We start from the raw sequence: 27,753 nt of genomic DNA, 5'->3' as shown, positions 1-27,753 counted from the left end.
TCCTACACTGAGATGATGTAGCCATTAAAAACATTAAAACCACTGTGGCTTTCTCTTCTAAAGATCGGAGATTTTTCTAATGTATAAGAAAGCATTTGTTTGGTTCATGGTTTTACCATACTGAATTAACTTAAGCACTGAAAGTCTTGAGCTGCTAAAGGGTATTTCAAGACCTACATTTTTCAGATCAGTGTAATCCTTCCATGTACATATCTTTAATCAGTTTTCTTTCACTAATTGTCTCAGAAACTTAGGACACCTTTCTTTTCTGCTACCATGAAATCCTGAAGGCAAAGATTTGCAGATATTTTCTTATCCTATGAGCTTTTTTTTTTTTTCTTCCCAGTATTCTGTTGTACATCTGAGTTCTCAAAGCAGCATGTTCACTTTTTCCAAAGACAAGAAAATTTTCTTGACATTACAGGTAAAAGAAAACTGAGAAAAGCAATAATAATTGCTTCTTTATGCCCTTGTGCTTATGGGTTCTTCAGAATATGTTCAGAATTTCAGAATTTGCAGGTATTCCCTACGCTTTGAAGTTTCCTGGGTTTTAAGGCAATGAATTTTCTGTGTAAAAATCTGGCATTCTATGTTAAGGAGCACTGTGTAATAACTACGGGAAAACACAGGACTGGGAAACTTCAGATGGGGAAATTCCATACAGGAGCATATCCCAGGTATGGCATGCATTTTAAAATCTGATCCTGTACTTGTTTTTGGAATATATATTTGTAGGTATATTGCTTAAAGTCAATGTGGCTGTAAGTAGTCAGTGTTATGCAGGAAAAATGAACATTTTTTCAAGAGCACAAACATTTTCTAGGTCAATGATGATCAGATAGGACTGTAAGATATTCCAGATAGATCTAATAAATGTATACAATAATAATTTCCAGATGGCTAGAGCCACTGTGATTAACTAGTATGTTTTTCTATGAGAAAAGGTTGGAAAGTTCAGTCTTTTTGTTTAAGAGAAAGAGGTGACTGAAGGAAGACAGTCTTCAAATACTTAATGAGTGTTTTTTATAAAGAGCAATTGCACTACATATTCACCAGGGTGAAACAAGTACCAGTGAGCTGCAACTTCATTTGCCATAGTTATTAGCTGAGTTAAACACTGGGGAAGCCTGTGCAAAAGTGCTTTAGCATTCTTAATCGGAGTTTTAAAGAACCTTTAGAAAAACATCTCGATGATTTAGGCCTAGTTGAAGTTGTTTGGTGGAGTGACATGACCTCTAATTGTGCCCTCATCTGTTTATCCATGGTTCCTTTCTAGAGATCGTATGCTTTTCTACACTTCTATTAGCTGTATTATTTTAGGGTTGAACTAAAATAAAGTTTTTAGTTACACTTAAAGCAAGTATGTCATGACAGCAGATGAACATTCAACAGTAGAGAGGAAGGCAAAAAATTTTAATACAATGTCAGGCCTATGCTGGAACCTACTTACAGTCCACTTCATATTACAAAACTAAGTCCTTGAAGTCTTCGCAGATGTTTCATAGTATTAACAAACAAAACATGAAAGCATTTAAAGAAGATCTAGAAAATAAATTTAAAATTATAATAATATTGTCACACCTTTTCCTCTCTTGGCCTGATGTAATATTGTTCATTCTTAGTTAACTTACCTCGAAAATATATGGCAGAAATGCAAGGGATCCCAGGAATACAGTTGAAATTATTGTAAAGACATGTAAAGTCTGCTTAGCACTGAGGTGATTAGGACAAGATGTTATCGAGCTGTACCGAGTAATGAATGTCACAAAGAAGGTAAATTACATGTACTTGCTTACCTTGCTTACTCTTTCTTCTAACAAAACACAAAGGTACGTGCAAAGAATATGAAAGAAAATCAACATGAAACCTATAAAATGAATGGGCATTCTTGCAAATGACAAACTGCTGAACTCTTTGTTACAGCACTTAATGGAAGATCAAGCCTTAGAATTCAGGATTTACAAAAAAAAAAAAAAAAGCATTATGATAAAAGCCTTTCCCAGATATCACAATTAGCCAACTTTGCTGAGTCCTAGATAGGTTTGAATTATGTCATTGCATACTTTACCTCCTATATTTGCTTCCAGTGTAGCAAAAAAAAAAAGATGTTTGGAGCCAGCAGCTTTTTTAAAAAATCCTTATTCTGCCAATCAGTGATAAAGTGCATGGTCTTCAGATTATGTGACCAGTAACTGGCAGCATTTTTCAGCAAATAGGATCTTATAGAACACTAAAAAATAAAAACTGCAAAGCCAGCTGATAAAAGTGTTCTCTTGAAAACACAAAAATGGAAGAAAAGCATTGGTCATTCCCCAATACGAGCCGTTCTGCTTGTAAAACTACATTTTCAGCTTAAAGGTATTCTTTTGTAATTTTACTATTTTAGATGATTGAAAATGAAATATTCAGCAGACTTCCACCAAAACCCCTTAATGCATTTTTCAGAAATATTGCAACTCCACTTTCTGATGGATGAAAACAGCATCTGAATGTGCACTAAAAGCCTTCAGTTTGTAAATTCATAGCTGGTGAAGTTTTGGTCTCTTGCAATGTAGTTGAGAATTATATCACCACCATCTTCTAAATGAACTGCAAACACTGAATGCTAGGAAGATGACACTGCCTTTTATTAAGTTTGCCCAGCATTTTACATTACAAGACTGTCTTTTTATTACTTTTAACCACACACTGAGATTATTTGGACTGAAGAGGCTTTTGTTCTTATTTTTCCCATATCATGTGTCTACCTTTTGTTTTGTGGCATGGGTTTTTGTGGCATGGGTCAAAACAGAGTTTTGACCACACATTTTCTTCATTTCTTTTTAACAAAAGCTCTGAGGGGAAAATGTTTTTTACTTTTTCACAATGTTAAATATAATTTCTCCTCTGAAACATAGGCACCCCTGAAAGGTAAGTAGAAAATATTTCACTGAAAGTTTTAGCTATTTGTGTTCTACAGACCACACCTGTAGTACTGCATTCAGTTTTGGGGTCCCCAGCACAAGAAGGATGTGGACATGCTGGAGTGGGTCCAGAGGAGGTCCACAAAGATGATCAGATGGATGAAGTACCTCTCCTATGGGGACAGGCTAAGAGAGTTTGGGTTGTTTACCCTGGAGAACAGAATGACAGAATCACAGAATAGTCTAGGTTGGAAGAGACCTCCAAGATCATCTAGTCCAACCTCTGTCCTAACACTAACAAGACCTCCACTAAACCATATCACTAAGGGCTACATCTAAACATCTTTTAAAGACCTCCAGGGATGGCGACTCAACCACTTCCCTGGGCAGTCCATTCCAATGCCTAACAACCCTTTCAGTAAAGAAGTTCTTCCTAATATCCAACCTAAACCTCCCCTGGCACAACTTGAGCCCATTCCCCCTCGTCCTGTCACCAGGCACGTGGGAGAATAGACCAACCCCCACCTCGCTACAGCCTCCTTTAAGGTACCTATAGAGAGTGATGAGGTCTCACTTGAGCCTCCTCTTCTCCAGGCTAAACAACCCCAGCTCCCTCAGCCGCTCCTCGTAAGACTTGTTCTCCAGACCCCACACCAGCTTCGTTGCCCAAACGAGGGGCCCAAAACTGAACACAGTACTCGAGGTGCGGCCTCACCAGAGCCGAGTACAGGGGGACAATCACCTCCCTAGACCTTCTGGCCACGCTGCTTCTTATACAAGCCAGGATGCTCTTGGCCTTCTTGGCCACCTGAGCACACTGCTGGCTCATATTCAGTTGCCTATCAACCAGTATTCCCAGGTCCTTCTCGGCCAGGCAGCTTTCCAACCACTCATCTCCCAGCCTGTAGCACTGCTTGTGGTTGTTGCGCCCCAGGTGCAGGACCCGGCACTTGGCCTTGTTGAACTTCATACAGTTGACCTCAGCCCATCGGTCCAGCCTATCCAGATCCTCCTGCAGAGCCTTGCTTCCCTCGAGCAGATCGACACACGCACCTAACTTGGTGTCATTTGCAAACTTACTGAGGGTGCACTCGATCCCCTCATCCAGGTCATCGATAAAGATATTAAAGAGGACTGGCCCCAGCACTGAGCCCTGGGGGACTCCACTCGTAACCGGCCTCCAACTGGATTTGGCTCCATTCACCACAACTCTTTGGGTCCGGCCATCCAGCCAGTTTTTAACCCAACGAAGCGTACGCCAGTCCAAGCCACGAGCAGCCAGTTTCTTGAGGAGAATGTTGTGGGAAACGGTGTCAAAAGCCTTACTGAAGTCAAGGTAGACCACATCCACAGCCTTCCCCTCATCCACCAAGCGCGTCACTTGGTCATAGAAGGAGATCAGGTTCGTCAAGCAGGACCTGCATTTCATAAACCCATGCTGACTGGGCCTGATCGCCTGGTTGCCCTGCAAGTGCCGCGTGATGACATTCAAGATAATCTGCTCCATGAGCTTCCCTGGCACTGATGTCAAACTAACAGGCCTATAGTTCCCCGGGTCTACCCTCCGGCCCTTCTTGTAGATGGGCGTCACGTTTGCTAGCTGCCAGTCGACTGGGACCTCTCCTGATAGCCAGGACTGCCAATAAATGATGGAAAGTGGCTTGGCCAGCTCCTCCGCCAGTTCGCTCAGTACCCTCGGGTGGATCCCATCCGGCCCCATCGACTTGCGTACATCCAAGTGTTGTAGCAGGTCGCCAACCATTTCCTCGTGGATAGTGAGGGCCACATCCTGTTCCCCATCCCCTTCCACCAGCTCAGGGTACCGGGTATCCAGAGAACAACTGGTCTTGCCACTAAAGACTGAGGCAAAGAAGGCATTGAGCACCTCAGCCTTTTCCTCATCTTTTGTAACTAAGTTTCCCCCCACATCCAGTAAAGGATGGAGATTCTCCTTAGTCCTCCTTTTTGTGTTGATGTATTTGTAAAAACATTTTTTGTTATCTTTAATGGCAGTAGCCAGATTGAGCTCCAGATGAGCTTTGGCCTTTCTAATTTTGTCCCTGCACAGCCTCGCAACATCCTTATAGTCCTCTTGAGTAGCCCACCCTCTTTTCCAAAGATTATAAACCCTCCTTTTTCTCCTAAGCTCGAGCCACAACTCTCTGTTCAGCCAGGCCGGTCTAGTTCCGCGCCGGCTCGTCTTTGGGCACGTGGGGACAGACCGCTCCTGAGCCATTAAGATTTCCTTCTTGAAGAGTGCCCAGCCTTCCTGGACTCCTTTGCCCTTCAGAACCTCCTCCCAAGGGACTCTGCCAACCAGTGTCCTGAACAGCTCAAAGTCAGCCCTCCAGAAGTCCAAGACAGCGGTTTTACTGGTCCCCTTCCTGACTTCGCCAAGAATAGAGAACTGAACCATTTCGTGGTCACTCTGCCCAAGACAGCTCTCGACCACCACATCTCCCACCAGTCCGTCACTGTTTGTGAACAGAAAGTCTAGCGGGGCACCTCCCCTGGTAGGCTCAGTGAGAAGGCTCCAGTGAGACCTTACAGTCTTCCAGTACCTAGGCCTTCCAGTACCTAAAGGGCGCTGCAGGAAAGGTGGAGAGCAACTTTTTACAAGGGCATGTAGTGATAGGACAAGGGGTAATGGCTTTAAACTGAAGGAGTGTAGATTTAGATTAGATATTAGGAAGAAATTCTTTACTATGAGCATGGTGAGGCACTGGCAAAGGTTGCCCAGAGAACCTATGGATACCCCATCCCTGGAGGTGCTCAAGGCCAGGTCAGATGGGGCTTTGGGCAACCTGATCTAGTGGGAGGTGTCCCTGGCAGGGGGGTTAGAACTAGATGATCTTTAAGGTCCCTTCCAACCCAAATAATTCTAAATCATTCTATGATTCTATGAATACATAATGGCTAAAGACATTTCTGGGAGAAGAAACAAACAACAACAAAAAAAAAAAAAACAGGAAAAAAAACACATACACACACACAAAAAAAAAATCAAGAAAAAGAAGCAAACCCAAGTTTCCATTGTTTAAGACTGGTTAATAAAAACAGAAAATAAAAAGTTTTTTTTTTCTTTTTTTCTTTCTTTTTTTTTTTTTTCCCCTTTCACATAAGTATATTTTCTCACCCATGGGAACTGTTTGCATTTCTTTTCAGCCATACTTTCACCTTCTATTTAGCATTTACTATTTATTCTGGTTTCTAATATCCTCAATACTGTGCTGTGTTAGTCATCTTTTTTTGTCCACCTCTTTGGATGTTTCTATGATTTTTGGCAGTTTGTTCTCAGCGCTTTGCCAGTTGTCTTGGAATAGGAACATCACCATTATCAGAATTACTGTCTTTGTAGTTTTTGTTTTATTTTTTTATACTCTTTCTTTTCTTGTATCCCCAGAAACAAATTATCTGGCATTTTCCTCCAACTCCTCTTGGCACTGAATTGCCTTCCAAATAACATATATTATAGGGATAACTGCCACCTCAATGCATGTTATTTTCCAAGAGGTATGTAACTCATTCCATACACAAATAAGGATATACAACTCTTTGTAGGTATTTCTTAGATCAGTTTAATGTATCCAGAAGCCTGAATCATGTGCTTGGAGTGGATACATCAAGATGAGAAGCAAAAAAATGCATTACCAATACAGCCTGGAAATGCAAATCCTATAATAGTTATTTCTTTCAGCACTGAGCATCATGTCAGGGCACTTGCTAGGGTTATTGGAGATTCAGGTTTAGAAACTCTGGAGCTCTGAATCAGAACAATTTATTATCTCTTAATATTTCAGCTGTGAATTCAGTAGAACCTGAATTTCATTCATTCAGCTCTGAGATGAGTACTTTAACAATTTAACTATGAAAGAAGCCTCTTAGCAACCTTTGCAGAGCAAATGAGTTTGCTGTTTGAGGCAGCACCATTAGTGTTTGCTGGCTTTATGACTTGCTTTTTATTTGCAATGCGTTTTCTCTGTCATGTTTGTAGGAAGTTTAAGGAGACTCATAAAGTAAAGATAGATGTGGGAGGAAGGGATCAGTGTTTTGCCCATAGATGGTATCCTAGTGACTTGAGGGCATCACTGAGAGCTGCCAACGTTATTGTGCAATCTGCTTCTTAGCTAACCACTCTAGAGGTTTCTTTCTGGTTCTAGAACAATCTAGTTGGTTCAATGAAATCTCTACATCAAGACTATTTTTGCTCTCTCAGCTGTCTAATCTCTCTTTGGGAATCTCCTCCTTCTACTCCTTCACTATGTAAAGAAACATAGGTTCACACTCAAAGGATAGTCATTGCAGGAATGCCATTTAAATTTATTAGCTTCAGATAGCATTTTATTCCATATATCGATTTTAGTATTAAAGGGATGGGAGGAACTGAATTTTTAAGGTGTTTCATTCTTTTCACTTACTGTAAAGGGATATAGAAAAACAAGCTCTGACTGGTCACTGAACTTTTAGATGGCTCCAATAAGCTGAGGAATCTCACTCTTAGGCTCTGATATTTGGTCCTTGATCGTTTCATGTAACCATTATCTCTAACTGGTTTCAGACAAGCCAAGACTCACCAGAATAGAGAGAACACACTTAGGTGACGTCTGGTCCATCTTTTAATCATGGTTGATCTATAGATCCGTGCCTGGCTTTCAAATTGTTTTTGTAGTGTCTGGACATTGGTTGGAGTTGGTAATGTTGTCTGCTCAATACTCCATATGAAGCAGCTGCTTGGGTGAATTTCTTTCACTAAATCTTTCCACTGGGATATTTAAACATATGATAATTTACAGTTTAATCAGGTTTGCTTATATGTGAATATATGAGATTATTGCTATGTGATAGTGTCTGAATAACATTAAGATCACTAGATTAAGAGAATCTGTGTAATTAAATCATTCACACTAACAAAAAAATGTTAAAACTGCCAGACCACCACCAAAATAAAAAAAAATAGAATCCCAAATACCAAAAAAAAAATAGAATCCCAAATACCAAACAAAAAACTTGTTCAAGCTTTCCAAAATTCTGCATTCAGACAAAGGTGAATTTCAGATATTAGTCATAAATTAAATTACCTTTAAGTCACCTAAACACATCTACACAGTAAAACCAAAAAAAGAAACTGGAATTTACTCTCAAATCCCCCCAAATATTCTTCCTGAAGAAGAATGTATTTAAATTTTGTTGAGAAACAGCTTTCAAATGTATGCAATCCTTTTCATATTCTTTGCATAATCAGGGCTCTTAAAAATTTAATCAAACCACCACCTGCCTCAAAAATTCATCATGGAAGTATTTAAACTTTAAAACACAATTATCTGTCAGAAGACTTGAGCACTTACAAATCTGCACTAAGAAATTATTCAAAAAGTGTTGAATATGTTCCTGTTAACACACTTACTCAGCAAGTGAACAAACGAGCAATACCTACCTAATCTTCCATTTTTTAGGAAACAAAACACAATATCAGTAATGCAGTTTCTAAAAATATATATACTTTGATCTCAGACCTATTTTGAGATTCTGTGTTCCAGTGTATTTTAAGGTCCGCCATGGCAACCAAACTACATATCTTAAGAGGTTTGAATTGCCTTCTGTAGCTCTGATTCCTGAAGCCATGTATCAATTCTATCTCTACAGATTCAATACTTTCAACTAAAGCTAAATTTTACAACGGGGTTTTGTTGTCAATAGAACCATAAGCAATGGTGAGTCCTGCTCAAAAGGATCAAATACGTCAACTGGCATTTTCTCAAGATGACAAACAATTTCACTCCTGTGTTAACCATTCAAGGTAACCACTAAGACACAAATGAACCATACAGAGCTGTAATCCTGTTTGATAGGAGGATTGTCAGAGATAAAACAAGTAACGGTCTCAGCTGGTGAGGGCATGCAGCTCTTTTCCTTCTCTAAATTTTAGCAGGTTACACCACTGACATTTCAACAGTTTCTCATGGTTTCTGTGAAACCCTGTTGAAATAGAAGGTGTAGTCCAGAGAAGCATGGTTATCTCATAGGTTTCACGAGCTGACACAACAGAGATGCCTGTGTTGGGTTTACATGGCAAGGTTTTGTAGCGGGAGGCTGCAGGGGTGGCCTCTGTGAGAAGAATCCAAAAGCTGCACCATGGTAGATAAGGGCCAGTTTCAGCCAGCTCCAAAGGGACCTGCTACTGTGCCAGTAAGGGATGTTTGTGCCTCTGGGAGAGCAGATTTAAGAAAGGGAAAAAAACTGCTTCACAACAGCAGCAGGGAGAGTGAAAAGTCAGAAGCAGGCCTGCAGCCCCCAAGGTCAGTGCAGCAGGAGGGCAGGAGGGGCTCCAGGCACACAGCAGCAGTTCCCCTGCGGCCTGTGGAGAGGACCCTGGTGGAGCAGGCTGTCCCCCTGCAGCCCATGGGTCCCACATGGAGCAGATCTCCACGCTGCAGCCCGTGGAGGAGCCCCTGGTGGAGCAGGTGGATGTGGCCTGGAGGAGGCTGCGGCCCACGGAGAGCCCCCTCAGGAGCAGGCCCCGGGCTGGAGCTGCAGCCCGTGGAGAGGAGCCCACACAGGAGCAGGGGGTCTGGGGGGAGCTGCTGCCCATGGGGGACCCGTGCTGGAGCAGTTTGCTCCTGACGGATGGACCCCGTGGTACAGAGCCATGTGGGAGCAGTTCTTGAAGAGCTGCTGCCTGTGGGCAGCCCCCTCAGGCTCAGTTTGGGAAGGACGGCATCCCATGGGAGGGACCCCACATGGAGCAGGGGCAGCGAGTGACCATGAAGGAGCGGCGGAGATGAAGCATCAGGGACTGACCGCAGCCCCCATTCCCCGTTCCCCTGCACCTTTTTGGGGAAAGACGTAGAATAGGGTAAATGGGGGGAAGGTGTTTTTAGTTGTTGTTGGTTGTTTTTTTTTTTTTTTTTTTTTTTTTAGTTTCTCACTGCTCTAGCTTGTTAGCAATAGGTAATAAATTGCATTTATCTCCCTATGCTGAGTCTGTTTCACCTGTGATAATTGTTGAGTGATTTCCCTGTCCTTATCGCAACCCTTGAGCCCTTTTCATTGTGTTTTCTCCCCCTTTCCCTTTGAGAAGCTGGAGTTAGAGAGCGGTTGTGGTGGAGCTCGGTTGCCCGGCTGAGTAAAACCACCACAGTACCAAGGGCACATTCTCCTAGGGAACACATTTAAATGTGGAGCCCAGATTGTACCTATTATCTCTTTTTTATATTAAAAAAAAAAAAAAAGGTGTATAAAAACAACAACAAAAAAAAAACCTGTGTCCTCTTTGTCATAAACAAACAATGGCAGGATGCAGGACCAATATCTGTCTAAAATTTTAGCTTAAATAATAAGGTTTGAGAAGCTATTGTTTTTTTGTCTGCATAAGCTTTCTTTGCTTTTAATATGGCAAAGACATTATATGTAATACACATTTGCATTTTCTTCTTTTTTGGTAAACTTTAAATGAGCATAATTGTGTTATGTATAAACTTATAGACTTCATTGATCAAAACTGTCAGTCATATAAAAAGCAGTAATAAATAAACATACTTACAGGGATATAACAAAAAAATTACATGCTATGACTATATATCATAGAATCATAGAATCATAGAATATCCCGAGCTGGAAGGGACCCATAAGGATCATCAATTCCAACTCCTGGCACTGCACAGGTCTGCCCAAAAGTTTAGACCATGTGACTAAGTGCAAAGTCCAATCTCTTCTTAAATTCAGACAGGCTCGGTGCAGTGGCTACTTCACTGGGGAGCCTGTTCCAGTGTGCGATCACCCTCTCAGTGAAGAACCTCTTCCTGATGTCCAGCCTAAACTTCCCCTGCCTCAGCTTAACACCGTTCCCACGGGTCCTGTCACTGGTGATAACAGAGAATAGGTCACCTGCCTCTCCACTCCCTCTCACGAGGAAGTTGTAGACTGCGATGAGGTCCCCCCTCAGCCTCCTCTTCTCCAGGCTGAACAGGCCCAGTGACCTCAGCCGCCCCTCATATCTCTTCCCCCCTAGGCCCTTCACCATCTTCGTCGCCCTCCTCTGGACACTCTCCAACAGTTTAATGTCCTTTTTGTACTGTGGTGCCCAGAACTGCACACAGTACTCGAGGTAGAGCGGGACAATCACTTCCCTCGACCGCCTAGCAATGCCGTGCTTGATGCACCTCAGGATACGGTTGGCCCTCCTGGCTGCCATATATGTGAATATGTATAAGCTGTCGAGTAAATTAGATAACTGACATGATGAAGACACTTCTTGGGAAACCAGAAAATTCCATTCAGTTTAAAAGAGAAGGCATAAACGTTTTAATGAGCAACAACAACAACAACAAAAATATATATAGTAAAATATATATATCAATGTAAGTAATTGTTTTATCTTATTTTCTGTTTCTATTGATAGGAATTGAGATGCAAATCTCCTGTTGCATGAATAAGTGGAGGAAATGAACTGTAGAGAATTACTAAATAACATGGAGGTACCTTATGGAAAAATCTGAATACTGAGCACGGGGATTTTGCCTTTGTCAACAGCATGAAGCCACTTTAGTTTCTAACATACTGCACAAGTGTTCTAATAGCCACAGTGTGCAATCTGATGTGTTAACCTAGCAGTGTGATTGGACCACAACAAAAAAGAGCATTAATGTGTTATGATCAATAGTGCATCTGAATGAGCTTAAGGATATATATAAAATACATATATATGTATATACGTAAATATTTCAAAAACATACCCAAAATATAAGAAGCTATTTTTATAAGCACATGATACTTACTGTTTTTAATCTTAAAGACAATAAATATGCATTTTATCCAATGCATAGTATTAGTTGAAGTATATCTTACTAACAGTCACCTCATTAATATGTCAGCCCATAAAGTTGAAGAATATCATATACGTGTATTACTGCCTTGTTATCAAGTATCAAGATAGGAGGATGTAATGTTAACCCCTTTACTGGGGTGTTGGCTACAGCTTTGCCCTTAAACTCTCCTGAAGTGCTTCCAAGACAAGCCAGAATTTGGCACATAAAAAAGCAATATAAATCTTATTAATATTGACAATCATACTGATATTTTTATTATACTTTACACAAATGGCATCATTCACATTAGGATCCTTGAATCTTGAACACACAGAGAAATCCAATAGAAATTTGTATGCTTAGTCTACTCCTGTGTCCTTGATAGTCCTGCTGTGGTGGCATATAAAGGATTTGCTTTTAATTATCCAGCTGCTTGCCAAAGACTGCCTAATTTTGCAAAGAGAGGGCCTTAATGGTTGCATTAGGGACAAGTTGACTAAGCTCCTCACTCCTTGGAGTGAACAGAGTTATATTTGGGCATAGGTACAGCAGTATGTATTAATGCTGCAGCTCTGCTACAAGACCCTCCAAGATAGTTGGATGATAGTTGGTAATGGCACAAGGTTTCACATATTGCAGGCCCCAACTGCTTACTCATTGTCTCTCTCTCTCTCTTTTTTTTTTTTTTAACTCAAAATTATATTTGTAGGGACTACTGAGTAAAATCCAGGCTCTAGGCTTCTGATACAGTTTCTGTAAAAGCAATGCAGACTATTTTGTCTAGGAAAGTGAACTTACAAGTCTTTTTGATTGTAACATTCATTTCAGATTTAATGTTAGAAATAACATCATTTCATTTTCCCTTTTAAAAAAATTATTAACATTTAGAAGAATAGATCTTTGAATTGATCAGACCTTAGCAGAGCTCAAGAAAGACTCACCAAATTTTTTTACAAAAGTATCCTTTCCATGCCCAAAAGAGATAATACTTGTTTGCAGATTTATGCAAATCTTTTATTGTTTCATCTTCAATATGAAGTAAATCTATAGATCTTAAAAAAAGACTGAGAAAAGTCTACGAATTTATCAGAATTTTCTAAAGCTGTGAACTAATCCAATTACATATTATTTTCTTTCCACACAACTTAGTTAAATTAATTTAATTAATTTTGCCTAATTTGAGGGCTCAAAATTTAGATGAAAGTCAATAAGTATTAATCTCTAAGTAGCAATGATTGTGTGAACATATAAGCAGTGATGTGAGTTATTCATGTGAACTGAGTACAAAACAAATGAATATAGAATATCCTGAGTTGAGAGGGATCCACCAGGGTCATCAAGTCCAGCTCCTGGCTCCACACAGGACCACCCAAAAATCAGATCCTACGTCTGAGTGCATTGTCCAAACACTTCTTGAACTCCGTCCAGCAGGCTCAGTGCCATGACCATTGTCCTGGGGAGCCTGTCCCAGTGCCCAACCACCCTCTGGGTGCAGAACCTTTTCCTAACACCCAGCCTGACCCTCCCTTGTCCCAGCTCCATGCTGTTCCCTCGGGTCCTGTCACTGTCCCCAGAGAGCAGAGCTCAGCGCCTTCCCCTCCGCTCCCCTCGTGAGGGAGCTGCAGGCCACCATGAGGCCTCCCCTCAGCCTGCTCTGCTCTGGGCTGAACAAACCAAGGGACCTCAGGTCCCTCTAAACCCATCATCACCTTCATAGGACACTCTCTAACAGTTTTATGCCCTTTTTATACTGTGGTGTCCAAAACTGCACACAGTACTCGAGGTGAGGCCTCAATAACTATAGAAAACAGCATAAAATGATAATTTCATATCTAAACTATATACCTATTGCTGACAACTGATCTGTCTAAAAAGGAATGAAAAAAGAGGTTACTGTATTTCTAACACACAGGGAAACACACATTTCTAGGAAAAAGCTTAGGTTCTGGTAAGTTATAAATGGAATCACCCTTGTCATCTGAATTTTCTTTCTAGGAACCAAACATTGTCAGCTCCAATTAAAGCTTCACTGTCACAAATATTCACTTTGCTCTCTGCTGAGCATCACATTGGCTGCCCATCATTCCAGTGAATTCTTAGCCTTGAATTAGTCTCTAAGGGTCCCCTCTAGGAGAGCAGAATTAGTTGCCCGAGGCAAGGAACTCTTATTAAATAATAATAATAGAGTTACTTAAGCAGGGAATTATATAATCTAGCCGGGAGGAAAATGCAAACTGAGAGGCAAGCTTGGCCACCTCAGCAGCTAAGAACCAATCTTGTTCTTTTTTAGCATTTACAAATTTTCTTCTCAAGGTACATACTTAGGCCTTTTTATTTTTTCCAGTCCATGAGAACCCCAGAAAGAATGTACTTGCCACATGCCTCCTTGTGTTACAGTATTGCCTTGAGATGTCAGGACAAATTCACTCGTCACCCAGTTTTTGTTGAAAGAAATTGTACCTGCACACCAAGGAGTGCTTGAGTGAAGCTGGATATTTTAGATATAAACTGAAAACTTTTCAATTGGTAATAATGGATTAAATATTCATATGGGCAAAAGCAGATTCTAGTCAGCTTTTTAGGATGCCAGGTACCTCACCTGAGCATTAAATAAGGAAGCTCACCTAGAGAAGAAAGTGTCTCACCTAGAGAAGAAAGTATCCACAAGGACGAGTTCTTAACCATGACACTATAATCTCTGCAGTTTACTACCTTTTAAATGTAGCTTTATTAGCAGGAGTAGTTCCTCTGGCAATGGTATTTATTAGTGTAAAGTAAAGGTAGTAGTTGTGGAAAATATCCTAGTGTGCTGGAAACATACAGTGAACTGGACTTCTTTTGTCAGTTAAAGATGGATGTTTAAGACCAAACTATTTATCCTGTAATGCCACTGTGGTATTTTAATTTTTCCTAAATGCTTCTCAGCTACAGAGTTTCAGACTTTATCACAGACACTGCTCTGCCAAGGTGACAACAGTTAAAATATAAAAAATGAAAATAATAAAAACCCTAGTGAATAATTGTTCAGCAAATAAGTTAGGAAATCAGACACAGCATTTACAAAAGGAGAAAATAAAATATTAAAAATGGCTAAACTGACTGAAATCTTATTTTCACATCATCAATAACTCTGGTCTTGAATGTGATTTTGGTGATCAGCCACAAGCTTTAGCAAGGATTTCAAAATCGTTTCAATCCTTCCAGATGCTGACATGGTGGTTCTATGGGACTCCAAATGCTAAGGCGCTCTGAATAACTCCAACAAAATAAATAAATAAATAAATAAATAAATAAAACTTCAAAGATAATTTTGCTGTGGTTTAGATTGCTGAATCACAAAATAATTCATACAGGCTCTGTTCCCAAAATGTTTCTATTGGAATATACATTCTGAAACCAAGAAAGCCAGTAATGGACACCTTTTCTCTACAAAATAACTGAGATTATCCTGTTAGTGAAAAAAAAAAAAAAAAAAAGCTACATAATCAAAATGAGTGTTTGGACAAAAGCACTTTTATTAAGGTATTCCAAACAAATATATAGAATCAGTTGTTTTTTAAAATAATTGATTTTTGCTTTTAATGTTTTTTCATGCTTTCACTGCTGCTAGCAATTTTGTCTTCTTTTTCCCTATTATGCAAGCAGTATGTTCACATGAGTACACCAGTCACTCCAAAACACCATTATCCAAGGAAGGCTGCAAGATACCTTTCTTAAGAACTCTGTATTTTGGTAGCATATCATTAAGATGATTAGAAGCATTGTTGTAAAACTGAGGTCTCTGAGGTGCAGCTTTGTGGTTTGTCAAATTTGCTCCTCAAAAAAAAAAAAAAAAAAAAGCTTTCTGATGAAATGAATTATTCTATAAAAAAATAATAAAAAAAATACATATATATTGTCCCCTGAAAATATATTTTTTTTATTGTCCCCTGGGAGAATGTGAAAGGACAAGGTAAATGTGTTTTTTATACATGAAGTTGAAAAATTAATTTAACTTAATTTCTTTAAATAATAAGCATCAGAATAAAGCAGCAGTCTAAAAATAAACAATAGTGTTTTGAGCAGCCATGCCATTGTAACACAAAGCATGGTGAGGTGTGTCTATGTGTAAGTTAATTAAACAATTAAGTTCTCAGTAGCACATGCAATAGTTATTCACCTTGTCCACCACTGAAAGACTCTAGAGCTTGGACAGATGTTTGAAGCAAATCATACCTGTCACTGCTTTCTGAAGGTCCTCTTAGTCTCCCTCAACCAAGATTAAACAAGGTCATTTTTTTGTCATTTAAACATGTTGCCATTTCTTTCTCATTAAAAACGGATATTCAAAGAAGGATGTAAAGGTAAAATTTTCCACTTTGCTATGTCCCATTAGCATACGAAACATCAGAGATATGTGCTAAATACAGCTCTGGATGTTCCCTAAATTTACTTTTTGCTCACTGCTACATCTGCTCTGATTTTGATTGGAATTTTTGTTCCCATGGTTGTTCACTGTATCTAGGGAGCTTGAAATAGTCATGCCATCCAATCCTAAAGTTGTCTGTGTTTGGAGGGAGGGTGAAGTTCAACACTGGCAATTTTTTTGGTGTTGGCACAATCAAGTGTTGTGTACATACATCATATTATCACTGGTGAGCTTATTAGGTAGTGTATCTTTTAATTTTGCATCACTAGTATTTCTGTGAAGGACAATGTACGTAAGTAGTTGCAAAACCTTCTGACTTGCTTGGCCTACTTAATACAAATGATCACGGAGGTAAACTGTTAATCTGAAAGTCTGGACCCTTTATACAACCCAACCTGTAAAAATATTAACTGTATTTATATTCATTGTCTCTATATCTACAACTCACTGTGAATTTCAGTTACTTCAATGGGACAATTTGAAGGTTTTGTGGTTAGGATTCATGGGACTGACTCAGTGAATTAATCCGATTGGTGACCTAGGACCATAATGATCTTCCACTATAATGTATATGTTTATGGAGCATGAGTACATATGGAAGCACTGAGTTTCCCCAGATGATTATATTATACTCTAACAAGTTTTCAATATCACTGGTAAAAATATGAAGTTGAGGACTATTGAACACTTTTAATTTCCCCAGTGTATCCTAATGGCTGAGCATCTGGTCTAAATAACTTTGTCAATAGCTGGAATGAAGTGTTTCATATCCACCCTTTGTATTAGTAATCTCTAGTGAGGTGGTTTGCCACCATCTATGGGGAAAATGAAGTGATAAATGGATGTAGTAGATTGAACCCTGTTTTTCTGTGTAATTAATCACCTGTGAACAATTTGTAATGAATTTTCAACACATGTTCATCAACAGCCCTTGCATGTAATCACGGCATAGGGTATGAACTGATGATTATCTCTTATTGAGTAAAGGTGATCTAGTAGTTAAGCATTAGACCAATGTCTAGCGCTGGACCTTAAATCATGTAGTAACTTGTTCTTTTCTGATTAGAAGATATTTTAACCTCAGACATATTTTGTCTGTAGATAGCACATAGGCAGTGTAGGAGTAAAAGTCATTAAAAAACACATTTGTGTTTGTGCTGGTGTAAAAATTATATATTCTTTTTTTCCTTACAGAAGCTTTTCCCTAGGTTTTTGTACATAAAAAACATCAACCAGTAGAGGGGTTTTTTGAAAGAACATATGTGGGTGTTCACTTTGTCTTTTTCTTCTCTTTTCTGAAATTTAGGTATAGGGTTATCTCAACAGAAGACTCATATCACAACCAGATTGATATATTGAGGACAACGTGGAATCAGGCATGAAAAGATAATAAAATTTTCTAAGTTTGTTCTAAATGATATAAAACTAAATTGTTAGGAGATAAGTTCAAATTTTGCAGTTTCAAATATATGCAGTTTCCCGTAAAAGTCATTATAATTGGAGGCACATAATCTAAAACATATTTTTCTGTTTTAGTTATAGCAAGAAGTGTTAGAGTAATTGAGGCATTGGAAATAGTCATACATTTTCATGACAATGAGATACAAGATTCCAGAAAGGAGATGCAGTCAAAATGATTGAAATGTGTCAAACATTAACATGATAAAATCACAGATGTCCTTCTTGGACATCTTGGGAGAATTATTCACTAAAAATTAATAATGACAGTGTCAACCCTGAAATCTGTCACTTTTGTACCAACACTTTTATGTCAGGTTTTCTAGTACTGACCCTGAGCAGTACAATGTTCAGGAGCAAAACAATTTTAAGAGTGAACTTTAAGCTACTCAGGGGGCTAGTTAGTAGAGTCCCTTGGGAGTTTGCTCTAAAGCGTTCAGGGGTCCATAAGAGCTGGAGAAGAACCAGGCACTTTTTAAGAACCACCTTTTGAAAGCACAAGAGCAGGCAATCCTACTGTGTCTCAAGTCAAACAAGAGGGGCAGAAGACCAGTTTAGCTGAACAGGGAACTCCTCATGGAACAAGAAAATGTGTGATCTTTGGAAGCAAGGTCAGGCTTAACAGGGAGAGTAGAGAGCTGCAGTTGAAGGGAGAAAACAAGAAAAGCTCAACTTGAGTTGACAAGGGTCAGAGTGGTGCCAGAGTGCTGCTAAAAACAAGATAGGCGGTTTTAGGTATGTCAACAGAAAGAGGAGGTCTAAGGAAAACATTGGACTGATACTTAATGAAGATTGTCACCCAGCAAATAAGGATGAGGAAAAGGTGGAGACATTTAACACTTTTTTTTTTTTTCTCAGTTTTTAGTATTAATGATGAATATTTGGTTGGTTGGTCTTGAGTTGGAGGGCCACAACTGGGGGAGCAGTGTATTTCTATTTGTGGTTACCAACATTGAAAGGGACCAATTGTATCAACTGAATGTTCATAAGACCATGGAGCCTGACAGGATTCACCCTGGAGTACTGAAAAACTTAGTGGACATTATAGCTGGACCCCTGTCAACAATTTCCCAAAGGTTGTGGGAGTCTGGAGGTGTATTATATACAGCATTAGTGTGGCCTTGCCTTGAATGTTGTGTGCAGTTCTGGGCTCCACAGTATAAAAAGGATTTTAAGATACTTAAACAAAAATGGGCAAAAAAAATGGTAAAAGAGCTGGAAGGGATGTCCTATACGGAGAGGATGAGGACACTTCGGTTGTGGAGGTTGGAGAAAAGGAAGCTAAGAGGTGACCTCATTGCTGTCTATAACTTCCTGAGAAGGGGGAATGGAGAGGGAGGTGCTGGTCTCTTCTTCCTGGTAACCAATGATAGGATGAATGGAAATGGCACAAAGCTGTGCCAGACGAGGTTCAGACTAGAGATTAGGAAAAAATTCTTCATCATGAGGGTGGTCAAGCACCCAGGACCAGGCTTCCTGGCAGGATGGTTGATGCCCCATGCCTGTCAATGTTCAATAGGCCTTTGGAGAATGGAACCTTAATAATATGCTTTAACTTTTGGTTATCCCTGAAGTGCTCAGGGAGTTGGACTTGACGGTCTTTCAAGGTGAACTATTCTAATTTCTAATTTCTAATTTCTAATTTCTAATTTCTAATTATTTGTGATTTCTAACTTCAGTTTAAACAATGTGTTTATCAGACCACAGAAATCTGATCTAGTTGTTCCTCCTAGTTGTCAATTAAATCCTGGCCACTACTTGGAACAAGAGATGGGTTTATGATGTCACAGCCCCTTTTTCTACACCTTTTTCTGTCTACTCCCCCCCCCCCCCCCCCCCTTTTATTTCTTGTCCAAGTCATGTTTCATTGGCAAGGGCACTTTCACCTTTCCAATGTCCACTGTCAGCTTCTCTCTCTGATGGTATATATTTGTGTATTTGATCTATACTTCTGTCTAGAGTGAAAAAAAACACTTTGTTACTTTTTTTTTTTTTTTTTTTTTGTAGATCGAGTCATGGTCTAGAGTTCCCAGGAATCACTAAGATCATGATGACAAAATGTGACAATTATTTTTATTTATTTCTTTATTAAAGCCTCAGTATTTTGTTCAATGTAAATTTTATCATTCTACTTAAAGGTGCAGTGGTTTTACCTTGCTGAGCAGCTGAACTCCACCACAACCGCTCTCTCACTTCCCCTCCTCAGAAGAAGAGGGGGAGAAGAAAGTATGCTGGGAAGAAAAACAAAGGCTCATGGATTGAAATAAGGATAATTGAATTAAAGGGAAAAGGAAGAGAAAAAAAATAAGCAAAGGCATGTGCAGAAGCACAGAGAGAGGAAAAAAAAAAAAAAAGCACACAGAACTAATTATTTTCCACTTCCCATCAAGAAGTTGATGGGATGTTAGATGTTGAGCTTAGTGATATGGTTTAGCGGAGGACTTGTTAGTGTTAGGTCAGAGGTTGGACTGGGTGATCTTGGAGGTGTCTTCCAACCTAGATGATTCTGTGATTCTGTGATCAACGAGCAATGTTCAGCCACGTCTCGGGAAGCAGAGCCTCAATACGAATAGCAGTTGTCTGGGAGGACAGACATTTCCATAACAAGAGCTCCCCCTCTCCTTCCCCTTTCCCATCTTTCATTGCTGAGTGTGACCTCATCTGGTATGGAATAATTGGTTTAGGTCAGCTGCCCAGGTGATGTCCCCTCCCCACCTCTTGCCCACCCCCAGCCTAATGGCTCTGGGGGGACTTGCAGGGAGTCTTGGTGCTGTGCCAGCACTGCTCAACAATAGAAAAAACACTGGTGTGATACCCGTGCCGTTCTAGCAACAAGTGCAGAGCACAGCACTGTATGGGCTGCTGCAGGGAAAGTTAACTCCAGCCCAGCCAGACCCAGTTCAAAAGGTAGGCATACTTCTAAGTATCTAGATCCTACTGAGGAAGCTTATGAGTTTAAAAGTTCAGCATGGGTCGGAAAGTTGCCTTCCAAATCTTTAAGAACAAATGAGCTCTAGGTTTTTTTGAAAGGAGGGGGAAACTCAGATGAGGACATTTAGAAATATAACTTTAGAAGTTACACCTCCAGATAGCTGACTAAATCCTACCTAACACTGTTATTGCATTTCTAAATGATGAATATTTGAGACTTTAAAAAGATCAAACTATCTACAACACAGTTAGGAATTTGTTTCTGCTTCCCTGGCTGTTTTCTGATGTTGCTATCATGAGCCCATTTTGGTTTTCTGTGGTGGCTGATATTACATATAGAAGTCTATATGCCAGTCCCTCATAGGAAATCCAGCCCATACAGACACGCTGACAATTAATCACTGTGTAATAAGATCTATTCCTTATAGTCTTTTATCATATCAACTCCACAGATCATACACACTAAAAACTGTGCTTTTCTTTCTTTTTATTTCTTTTTCTTTTTTACTCTTTTTCTTTGTATCATAAGTGATGCATTTTTTCAGGCAAGCTTTCAAGCAAGCTTTAGTGTCCTGTATTAAATTTTACAGTCATCTAAAATCACCTGGCAAGACAATGGAAAGTCCAGCAAAGCATCCTCTATATTGAAAAAAAAGCATTAACTGATTTGGAAAACAAGGGCTCAGAAAATGTTATTACATTCATTATGATTTGACTTGCATCTGCATAAATGATGATGAACCTGGAGCTGCTCTATGTAAGTGATCCTGAGCAGTTGTTAGTGACCTCTACTGGCATCACAATAAGGCATATAAGGCATTTAACAACATGAATACACTTTGCTTTTATGAAGCAGCAACTTATCTACACTGGACTTGAAAACAGTTTCTCTTTCAGGTAAAGATGCCCAGTCCTTTGTTTAAAATGTGGTGGCATGTAATTTGTTACTCTGCTAGTTAACCCAAGAGACAGTCAATTTCTGTCATTTTGAATATATCTGGAACCAATCAATCATGAAAGGGATTTCTGCAGTTAGCTGGTGGCAGTTCTGCATTGCATATTTATACTGGAGTTTATGTTACTTTGGAAATATTGGCCTTGCCCAAAGGATTTTACAGTAACAGCTACACCTCCTCATGTACATTTAGTATATTCAATTTATTGCAAAACTATTTATATTACTTAAATATTAATGGTTAATTTATTTGATTTGCATACACTCTGTTTTTTTACCTTCTCTTCCTCATCAGATTATAAATAAATCCAGTTTTACTGACTGCATGTATTTGTCACAGCATGTGTTCTTATGTTCAGCACAAAGTAGTTATAGAACATCCTTACAATGGTGCATATGCCATTTGGTTCTCCTCTGTAAAATTATTTACACTATTTAAAAATAGATGAATATAAAGATGCAAAACAGAAAAATCACGGATAGCCTGTGGAAACAGTTCTGGTTCAAAAGAAGCATAAATGAAAAGTCAATACAATGGTTTCATATTAAAAAAAAAAAAAAAAAGTTGTTATGAGACATGAAAGCATTTGGCAGCTGAGAAGAGCATATCAACATGGAGACACCAAATAAGATGATCACTAATTGCATTTCCTTTGGGAGAAATTGTGATTTTGTTTGTTTGTTTGTTTGTTGTTGTTGTTTTGTTCTGTTTTGTTTTAAATGTATTTATTTCTTTAGGAAGATTCCACAATTCTCTAAGTATCAAGTGAAAAATGTGGGAAATGTTACATACCCAGTGTGCTAATATTTCCAAAAATTGATCAGAAAAGGCTAAAATGAAGTGCTCACAGATTAGTTTGTGGTATAAACAATGTTAAGTTAAACCAAAATATTTTGATCAATTTACTAAAAAGCACCCAACCATTATAGACACAGTATATCACAGCCTCTACTCAAAGCATTTTGAGGATATTTTTTTTTTTGTATTTGTGATTCAAGTGACATTTTCAAAAAAACTTTTAACAGTTGTCAACTATTTAAGTAGCAAATATCTTTCTTCAAGGCATTTCCTTTAAGAAATTTCTTTAAGAAAATTTTCTTCTGACCACTTCCAGAGGTAACCTCTGGAAATTGTGGCATACATAACTGCAGTGAAAAAGAAATTACCTTTACAGTCATGCACACAACAGCTTCAACAAGGCCGTATATTTCAGAATGTCAGTAATAAATCCTGAAACATCACAAAATAAACAGATTGAATATAGTCCAGATCATCAGTGATGAAAAGTTATTGCCATTTGATAGTTTGATTGCTTATGTGAATTGAGTTGATGGCATCAATCTAGCATGTAGTAGGCAGTGCTAAAATACACTGCAATTGCTGAGGTGTATTTCTTGATACAAGAGATAAAGAGTTCCAGAGGGCTGAGGGAGAGGACTGGAGAAAAGAGAAAGTGGGGAACTCTTTGAAGCAGCTTAGCGGAAGAGATGTGGAGAAGCAGGAAGTACTCAAAAATTAAAAGTCATTGTGGTGACTATGACTACTCTGGGTTTGGATATTTTACTGTGCTGTCAGCGGCAGAGGAATGATGTTGGAAAAGGCACTCAACAGAAAACTAAGTTGGTGCCTGATCTAGGAAACAACCATTGTGATTAATTTCTGGATTTAAAGGCAAGATCCTGCCCTACTACTTCACTGTGAAGCCAAACCCAAACAAACTCCAGTGACATCAGGGTATAATGAATTAAATCTTTGCAACATCTATCACCAAATCTCTAAAAGGAAGTGAAGGTTCTCTTCTAATGAAAGAAGGGAACAAATATATATGTTTGCATGTATCACTGAGAAATAGAATATAATAAATAGTCTGACTGCAAATGTGACACATCTTTTCAGTTATGGGAGGTTATGACCTTAAAGTATGCTATTGATAGCATTCTGCAGATTATTGTATTACACCCAGGTGCTTTCCAATATGAAGTGTTCTTTGCATATGTACAATTTGGTAAAAACATGCTTGAATCAATAATAATTTCAGAGCTCTGAAATATATTCAGTGATTTCATTCCAAAGCGTTCCTTGGAATATAGATTTATTGCATTATACAATGGACAATTAAACATAGGATGATAAACTTGTCCTCTCATCTATTCATATTATCAGACTGGAAATGTTTTCTTAGCTAATTGCACAAGGAAGATAAGCATCAATTGTTAGGCTTAAAAGCTTTATGTGCATTTTGTTTCTCGTGACTAAATGTGCTCTAAGCTTCTTTGTTTAGGTGAATGATTTCTTTCTTTATATCTCTAATCTGTAATCAACAGTTTGTAAACATCAAATATAGAGGCTTTCAATTTGTATTTACATCAATGAAAAGTAAACACAAAATGCTTCTAGAACAGAATATAACACTTACTTCACTTAAGAATAACTGAATACTCAAGATTTAGGATAACAGAGAATCAAACCTTTGAACCACAATATTTAAAACTTGCATAGCTTGGTCAAAGGCCAGAAAATACATAAGTAAACAAACAAACATAAAAATACATAAGTAAACAACAAATACAACAAATACATAAGTAAACAAACAAACAAATAAATAAAACCTGTCTAACTTAGTCTCTATAAGCAGTAAAATTCAGCTGTCAAACATGAGTAAAAGACCATGAAGCACTTTTATCTCTGTCTGCCACTGGCTTTAGATTTGTATAAGGATTTAAGCAAGATGGTTTGAGTGGCAACCATTGCTGTTTTTCCCAGAATCATCTGCCGTAGACAAACACATCCTCTTGCAATTGCCACTATAACCATGGTAAAGATCTTCACCATAAACCATGTCCCTCTATATACATGTATGAATTGAAGGTATGTACATGGGCCTGGAAGCTGAGTGTTAGGGAGGAAACAAAGGAAGGCAGAGACATATTCATATGAGGCTAACCTGGGAGTTAAGGCCCAGATAGCACTCAGTAAGACTAACATCATTGCAGAAACTGTGAAAAGCTTAAAGGAATGGAAATGTTCCAGTTAAAGAAATGTTTTTCAGGAAAGAACAATTTCAATCAGATTGCATTTCAGATGAATTTTAGATGTAATTCCAATGCAATCTGACTTGCAGTTAGTGGTAGATTGCCTCCTGGATGCAGTTTTTGGCTTTGAGATGGACACGGGAGCACACTTTCCTGGAAAAGGGGCTCAGTTTGTGAATCCTAAGTGGACTTGCCAGGTAGACTGTCCCTGGAAGATGTGGATACCGGAGGCTTCCAGGATCTGTAGTGCCAAGGAGGCAAATGATAACAGGACCTACAGGATCCTCCTCATTGTATTGGAAGCTTAGAAGCCACATGTTTGGAGTTTCTAAACCAACTGGTAAACCAAGGCAGCTGCTCTGTGGAATTTATATTTTTATGAATTTCACAGGGAAAAAAAAATAATAAAAAAATAAAGTAACAATGGAAGGAAAGCCTGTTTAGCTCAGCTTCTCTAGAAGTAAATTTCTAAAAAGAAACTTTGATACTTTTAAATCTATGAAATGATGGCCTTGTCAGATATTGGCAGGTGTGGAGGTGGGTGGTGGACACAAAGAAAACAAAACTCGGAATTTCTGAAGTCATTTTCAGGTACTTTAAGCAAAAATGTCTGCTATGTTTTGCATCGCATGTTATGAGGACAAGTGGAAGCTACCAATAGTTCTGTATCTTGTCTCCTTGCACAGCAAGACTATTCTCTCTATATATAAAGTAGTAATTTTCAGCACACACAAACACAAAAAGAGGATCCTTTACTCTTCTGTTGACAGCAGAAATTTAGACAGAAAGAAAACAGCACAGAAATTTTATCTGAGTGTGACAAACATAGCATTGACCTTTGTCTTTCAGAATGAAAAGGTAGCCTTGTGCTGTCAGCAAGCAACAACCTATGATTTTTATGCATCAGTAGAAAAAAATAAATAGGAAGAGTTTTCAGGGGAAAACACAAGATGTGGCAAACTCACAGCCTGCACTTACTTTGAAAATTGAGTAGTAAATGATTAAAACTTGTTGTATACTCAGAGATTAATAGTGAGTACATACTTGCTCTAAGAAAAAAATATTCTTCTTATTCTGCTGTTTAGAAGTAGAACACTTTTAGAACACTTCAGAATCATTGATATATTATAATCGCCAGTAACAACCAATAACTTAGAAGAATCTAAGTTTAGAAGAATCTAAGATTTAACAATCAACTACAGCTGTGAAACACTCACAGGGGTTAGAAAGGTATCTTTTGGTGCTCTGTATAGTCCATTATTTAATATTGCATGCACTACACTTCCCATCAGTTAAGTTCCTATGAATTGGAGATAAATTAAGCTAGAAAGTGTATTTACAAAGTTGAAGAGCTCTGAAAAAAAAAAAAAGGCGAGGGGGAGGAGAGGGGTAGGAGGAGGAGTACTTCCCAACATCAAGACTACCTGTGTCCCTATAACTAGGGAACCAGAAGTGTACATCTGGACATTGTCCAAAGAAATATAAAATCATATTTGGAATTGCAGTCAATTTGTGCTCAGTCCCCTGACAGAGATGGAAATGGAAAAAGAGCAAAGAAAGCTTCAGTACATTTTTGTGCCTCTGTAAGACCTTCACCTTTGCTGTCCAGATCCCAAACAGCATAAAAACTGCTTTTTTCTGCACTCTTAAAGGTTTCTTGGAGTCATTCTGACAGTTACTTATGAGTGAGGTGCAGCTGTGTTTAGGCTGCTAGATGAGTCTTTGGAGAAATAAGTTACTGTTAAATGGACTGAATATGGGCTGTATTACTCTAAAAACAGAAATGAGCGGCTCCAATGATTCTAACATTTGTTCATGTTGCAGATACAAGGTAACAACAGTAGTAAAAAAAATTCCAAATACCCCATCAGGCCAGAGATAAGATGAAGTACAAGTGTCCATACTGGGAAAAACTCTGCCACACCTGAACTGTTTTACATGAAATAAAACTTTGTCATGACACTGGATTTGTATATACAACCAATTGGTAAAAATCTCCTTTATTAATCTCCTCTAAAAATCTCCTCTATTAATGTACCATATAGACCCTCTGCCTATATTTTTCTACAGTATCATGTTACATCTATTGCTGCAACATAGCCTAATGCAAATTCAGACAAGAGATGAATTCCTGGATCCTACTTATATCTAAGATGACATTCAGTGGTGAAACATTACGCTATGCATATGACTCTGAACCATCCTTAAGCAAAAAATAAATTTCTCAAAGAGAAAATGTCCTTGCAGGGTTCAAAGGCCATTTATGTTTTTGCTTCCCCAGCATTAAATAGCTTTAAATGGCTTATTAACTCCTGAAAAGCTCAGCTGGAAGACAGCTCATGTACATGTATATTTGCTGACGATTTATGAAAGTAACATGAGCGAGAATAACTTTGTTTCATTACCATATAAACTCCTTAAGAGAGAGCTCTCAGTGACTTTATAGCTTTAACTGTGATTAATTATAGCCATTGAGAGAATCAATCTGACAGTTAAAATAACGTTTGTTTTCCATCCCTTAATATTTTCTTGTGAAGAAGCCATCCTAGATATCAAAGCAACGCCATCTGTGTGTATTTTACTCTCCTCTGAGGAAATGACTGCTAAGGCCCACTTCACAACTCTTTTATGACCTGTATTCTCTTAAAATCCTTTTTTTCTCCTTAAAAAAAAAAAAACTCGAAATGTAACGCTATCTTTCAGTTTTCCTTGAGATTTTTCCTGAATTGATTTTAAATTGTCTGGCAATTTGTGGCTGCTCTTTTCATACTCATTCTTTTGAACACAAATGAGAATGAGTTAAAATCAAATAAAAGCAAACAACAACCCAGAGAAGGACAATTAGGATAATTTTACCATGAACTGAAAAGACTGAGACTTCCAGGAAAACTTTGCAAAACATTAACACCTACAGGTCTGCAGATCTCTTGTTGCTGAAGTCCCTGGCACTCAAGTACTTTCAGCTGCATCTACAATGTTAGTTCTGAAGTTCAGCAAGAAAAATTTCTATTGTAGCAGTGTGACAAAGCCAAATAACTCTTTCACAAAGGGGAAATGTGAGATGAAAAAGTAGTTCTGGAACAATTTCTTCTGGCATTGAAAATGTCAATGTATTTCATGAAGAGTTTGTTCTTGTTTAGATCATTCAGTTAGGCATCTAATCTTTGCTGTCATCTGCATTTTACTTCTAATCTGTTTTTGCAGCTTTTCAGTCAGATTCACAGCATATCTGATTTTGTCCTGCATGTTGGATAGGAAATC

This window comes from Cygnus atratus, chromosome 4 (genome assembly GCF_013377495.2).
Source record: "Cygnus atratus isolate AKBS03 ecotype Queensland, Australia chromosome 4, CAtr_DNAZoo_HiC_assembly, whole genome shotgun sequence".
NCBI lineage: Eukaryota > Metazoa > Chordata > Aves > Anseriformes > Anatidae > Cygnus > Cygnus atratus.
Note: the sequence above shows the minus strand (reverse complement) of the source record.